This window comes from Aquarana catesbeiana, linkage group LG03, assembly GCF_042186555.1.
Source record: "Aquarana catesbeiana isolate 2022-GZ linkage group LG03, ASM4218655v1, whole genome shotgun sequence".
Taxonomy (NCBI): Eukaryota; Metazoa; Chordata; class Amphibia; order Anura; family Ranidae; genus Aquarana; species Aquarana catesbeiana.
In genome coordinates, this window is record NC_133326.1 from 198,494,043 (window position 1) to 198,500,301 (window position 6,259).

Genomic DNA, 6,259 nt, shown 5'->3' on the forward strand with positions numbered 1-6,259 from the left:
AAAGTGAGTACACTCAATTAGCCATTTTCCCATCCCGGTGTCGTATGACTCGGTGTTACAAGGTCTCCGGTGTGAATGGGCAGCAGGTGTGTTAAATTTGGTGTTATCGCTCTCTCTCTCTCTCATACTGGTCACTGGAAGTTCAACATGGCACTTCATGGCAAAGAACTCTCTTGAGGATCTGAAAAAAAGAATTATTGCTCTACATAAAGATGGCCTAGGCTATAAGTAGATTGCCAAGACCCTGAAACTGAGCTGCAGCATGGTCGCTAAGACCAGCCTGTCAGTGCTCAGACCATACGCCGCACACTGCATCAAATTAGTCTGCATAGCTGTCGTCCCAGAAGGAAACCTCTTCTAAAGATGATTCACAAGAAAGCCCGCAAGCAGTATGCTGAAAATGAGCAGACTAAGGACATGGATTAGTGGAACCATGCCCTGTGGTCTGATGAGACCAAGATGAGCTTATTTGGTTCAGATGGTGTCAAGTGTGTGTGGCGGCAACCAGATTAATAGTACAAAGACAAGTGTGTCTTGCCTACAGTCAAGCATGGTGGTGGGAGTGTCATGGTCTGGGGCTGCATGAATGCTGCCAGCACTGGGAAGCTACAGTTCATTGAGGTAACCATGAATGCCAACATGCACTGTGACATACTGAAGCAGAACATGGTGATCCTCTCCCTTCGGAGACTGGGTCACAGGGCAGTATTCCAACATAACATCCCCAAACACATATCCAAGATGACCACTGCCTTGCTAAAGAAGCTGAGGGTAAAAGGTGATAGACTGGCCAAGCATTTCTCCAGACCTAAACCCTACTGAGCATCAGTGGGGCATCCTCATATGAAAGGAGGAGGAGGAGTGCAAGGTCTCTAACATCCACCAGCCCCTTGATGTCGTCCAGTGGCAACCTGTGAAGCTCTGGTGAACTCCATGTCCAAGAGGGTTAGGGCAGTGCTGGAAAGTAATGGTGGCCACACAAAATATTGACGCTTTGGGCCCAATTTGGACATTTTCACTTAGAGGTGTACTCCCTTTTGTTGCCAGCGGTTTAGACGTTAATGGCTGTGTGTTGCTTTTGTAGGGGACAGCAAATTAACACTGGTGTACAAGCTGTATACTCACTACTTTACATTGCAGCAAAGTAAATTTGATACGTTTTTAACTGCATCTGATTTGCATAACATGGGAATCGAATTGGCTTTAAAAATGGAGCCGACTCGCACATGTCTGGGCGGCTGTGGTCCATTTCTTAAAAAAAAAAAAAAAAAAAAAAAAAAAAGGGTCCTGCGCAATTTTTGGTCGGGTTTGGGTGCAAATTAAGTTTAAAAAATTGTGCCTGAATTGGTGAACAAAACCGCGCCAGACGTGTGTGAACCCAGCCTTAGTCTGTTGGGATAAGTCTCTACTAACGTTGCACATCCAATATTTGCCCACTCTTCTTTGCAGAACTGCTCAAGTTCAGTTAATTTTGATGACCATTTGTGGACTGCAGTCTTCAAGTCATTCCCCAGATTTTCAATAGGGTTTAGATCTGGGCTCTGACCAAGTCATGCAAGGACATTCACCTTTTTCTCCTTCAATGACTCTGTGGTCATTTTTGCTGTGTGCTTTGGGTCATTGTCATGTTGAAAGGTAAACCTTAATCCCATTGACAACTTCTTGGCAGAGGGCAGTAGATTTTCCCAGGGGCATAACTACCACCATAGCGACCCATGCGGGCGCTATGGGGCCCGCAGCTGAGTGGGGCCCAGTGAGGATAAGAGCCCTGCCGGCACAGTCTCCCAGCCAGGGGAAGAGAGAGGAAAGGAAGAGGCGAGCTGTCCGTATCAGCAGAGAGCTGAATTGCCCAATGTAAGAGCTTTCATTAGAACTTCCAGTGTTCCTGGGGTTTACGTCACATAGCTCCCACCTTTTGGCCCGGTGCCTTTGATAGACAGAACGCCGATCCAATGCGGGACATGTGACGTCATCAAAGGCGTTGGGCCAAGAGGTGGGGCTATGTGACGATGAGCCCCGGGAAGACAGGAAATTCAAATGAAAGCTATTACAGCGGGCAATCCCGCTCTTTGCTGATCCGGGTGGCTTGCCTCTTCCTCTGCATAGGTGGGGCTGTATGTGGCACAGGTCACGCTGTATGTGGCACAGGTCATGCTGCATTGACACTAGGGCAGCTGTGGGGGGGCTGTTTGCAGGGGGGCCCCATACAACATTTTGCTATGGGGCCCTGCTATTTCTAGTTACGCCCCTGGATTTTCCTAAAGAATTTGATGGTATTTTGCCCCATCCATTTCTTTTATCCTGACAAGTGCTTCAGTCCCTGCTGCAGAGAAACGCCTCCATAACAGGATATTGATAATATAGAAGATTTCGCGCAATATTTACTTGAGTGATGTGTATAGGGTGGGGTAAGAGCAAAAGTGATTGAGGTATTGATAACTGTGATAGTGTTAATAGGGATCTACAATCTCTATATTAAAACATAAATCTATTACCACTGATTAACAGTGGAGTGATAATGCTGTGTTTAAAAGTGCATCCGTGCAAATGGTTAAAATAACCAAACAACCATAAAGTGACAGCTAGCTCCAATACCATAAATACATTGATGCAAATAAATATTAAATATTAGTGAGTAAATATCATAAATTAAAAAATCAAAATTAGTAATTTCCGACTGTGAATAATTAATAAAGTGCAACCCATCAAAAGGATGAATAAAATATATACAAAAAATATCGAAAATTAATTGCAATTAATGTCATCATCATCCAGACACATGTGTCTTAAAACAATGATGACAGCATTTGTAAAATTGAAGAAAAACAGGCAGGCACCACTATAGGAACGACCTATTTAACACATAAAGACATACACAGATCTTAATAGAAGGACTTTTCTACCTCTACAACAGCGCCACCTATTTATAAATCTATGAACTGTTTTTCTTCAATTTTACAAATGCTGTCATCATTGTTTTAAGACACATGTGTCTGGATGATGATGACATTAATTGCAATTAATTTTCGATATTTTTTGTATATATTTTATTCATCCTTTTGATGGGTTGCACTTTATTAATTATTCACAGTCGGAAATTACTAATTTTGATTTTTTAATTTATGATATTTACTCACTAATATTTAATATTTATTTGCATCAATGTATTTATGGTATTGGAGCTAGCTGTCACTTTATGGTTGTTTGGTTATTTTAACCATTTGCACGGATGCACTTTTAAACACAGCATTATCACTCCACTGTTAATCAGTGGTAATAGATTTATGTTTTAATATAGAGATTGTAGATCCCTATTAACACTATCACAGTTATCAATACCTCAATCACTTTTGCTCTTACCCCACCCTATACACATCACTCAAGTAAATATTGCGCGAAATCTTCTATATTATCATTTCATTAAGTGGTTGTGTGAGCACTTTTATTTTGCAGCAATATTTTTATTTTATTTTTTTTTATTTTATTTTTATTTTATCTTTATATCTATTCATTTATTAACCTACACTATCGTGTTATTAGTATTTGTCACATCCACTAGCGCGAAGGAAATTTTACTATTCACCATAACAGGATATTACCACCTCCATGCTTTACTGTAGAAATTGTGTTAATTGGATGGTGAGCTGTATTGAATTTCCACCAGACCTATCGTTTGGTGTTGAGGCCAAATCAATTTTAGTCTCATCTGACCATAACACCTTTTTCCATGTGGCCTCAGAATCCTCAAGTTGTGTTTAACAACTTCACAACCGCCCCCTGTGGTACTGCGGATGGTTGGCTCTGCTGCGCGAACCGCCCCCATTGTACATCGGCTCACGCAGTGTAGGTACCACAGCTAACACACTAAAATATACTAGGTGAAAAATAGTGGTGATGAAAACCGTTAAGTAATACTTTTTTTTAGAGAACAAGAAATGCCCGAAAATGAGAAAAAAAGCGAGAAAAGAAATCAAATACATGACTAGTGAAATAGTGCCAAAGTAAAAAATAGAAAACTCTATAAGGGAATGAATTTTAAAGAAAACAAGAAATTGAATTCCCAAAATTACTAGGGCAAAAAAAATACTAGACAAGCGCTTGTTTATACTAGTGAAAAAGTGCCAAGATATTCCAAGGTAAAAAGAGAAGAGCCTCATTTGAAGATAACTGGTGTACAGAACCTCCAGACCACAAAAGATTCTGATGCTGGGAAAGCAACGAGCCAGTCCTCTGCTCCCAATTCATACCCCCCAGGGGAGACATACAGCACTTGCCCTGAAACCAGCTACATGAATTGGGCCGCCAAACCTGCTGCCCCCAAACTGCGGGCAAACAAATCGCTGTGAATGAGCCGTGTGATGACATCACATGCAAAATGTGCGCACATTCCGTTTTATTCGGAATTGTTTTCTTGGATGTTTTTATATCCAAGGGTATTGACGGTAGTTTGTGTAGTTCTCTGTACCGAAAGCCTGCAGCAGGCAACACCAGTTTGCATGCCAGCAGTTAGCATCTGTTGCACATTATCCAGTCTATCCCGTACAGCCAATACCTCCAAATAAAATGGAACTGTTGTGATAATGATTCCTTTAAAAAAGAGGCTAAGCTTCTGCGGGATAGACTATGGGCAACACCATATAGCAAGACATGTAGGCTATAACTGCACACAAAATAAGACCAGACCAAACAACATCACATTATTCACTCTATCCTGTCAAAATATTGGTTTCTGTTAACCAGTGGTCTCCAAGCTTGTAATGTCTTTTCTAACCATTGTGTACCAACGCGTACCATCTTTAACAACGGCAAGGCGGCTCTCCTGCGAAGGATCACGTACCTAGTATGTGATCCTGGACTTGCGGGTCTAGGGCGTGTTGCCACTGGCCTGCTCCCTCTGTGATTAGACACAGCGGGAGTTGATTGGCGGTTACGGCGGACTCTGTCTGCTGGCACACGCCGATGTAAACAAGGCAGATCGCCGCTCTGTCACTACATAAGACATGGATACTGTGTCTCTGCTAAGCAGGGGCACCAATACAAGCCTTCTCCTAGTACAAGCACCTCCCCCATAGTAGTAAAGCACTGGTCAGGCACACATTTAACCCTTTGATTGCTCCTGATGTTAACCCCTTCCCTGTCAGTACAGTGACAGTGCATATTTTTTTAGCACTGATAACTGTATTAGTGTCACTGGTCCCCAAGTTAGTGTGCTAACTGTCCACCGCAATATTACAGTCCTGCTAAAAGTTGCTGATGGCTCCCATTACTGGTAAAAAAAACTAAAAGTAAAAATAAAAAAATATATCCCATAGTTTGTAGATGCTATAACGTTTGTGTAAATCAATCAATATACACTTATTGGGATTAAAAAAGATGTAGCAGAATACATATTGGCCTAAATTGATGAAGAAATTTGCTTATTTTTTTTTTGGGGGGGGGGGGAGTGTATGTTTTATAGCAGAAAGTTAAAAATATTGCTTTTTTTTTTTTAAATTGTCAGTCTTTCTTTGTTTATAGTGAAAAAAAAACTGCAGAGGTGATCAAATACCACCAAAAGAAAGCTCTAATTGTGGGGGAAAAAAGGACACATAAATCTTGTTTAGGTAGAGCAATTGCACGACCACGCAATTGTCAGTTAAACTAACGCAGTGCCATATCGCAAAAAATGTCCCGGTCATGAAAGGGGTAAACCTTTGGGAGGTCAAGTGGTTATAATAATAATAGGTTGCAAGCTAACCACTGTAAGCATATTTCACCAACACCTCTCAATACATATAAGCAATCAATAGTGTATCATAACCCTCAAAAATTCAATAATATTTATAATCTATTATAAACAAATATATTGTAATAAGAATCCAGAATATATGCTTCAATTAAATATAATAAAACAATATCACAGCCCTTCAATATTTTCTCTTAGCAAAGTCCATAATGACAGAATCGCCATGCTGCAAAAAACAAGTGTATCTTGATGTCAGAATAAAACAAGTGCCACGAGTGCCTCCACCAAAGAGATAAATGGACGCTCACCTCCCAGCTATGGCCACTGAATATGCAGTAAGGTCATAATATGCATGTCCCCTTCTGGGGTAAATCCACTGGTGATATTGGAATTATCTTACTCCACTTCAAAGGATATAACTTCCCAAATTTGCCTCACCCAGCGTCTCCAAGGATAAAGGTATTTGCACAAAACAAAAAAAAAAAAGAAAGAGCCTCTAGTGTTCTCCGTTTTAAAAGATGATTTAATTAAATA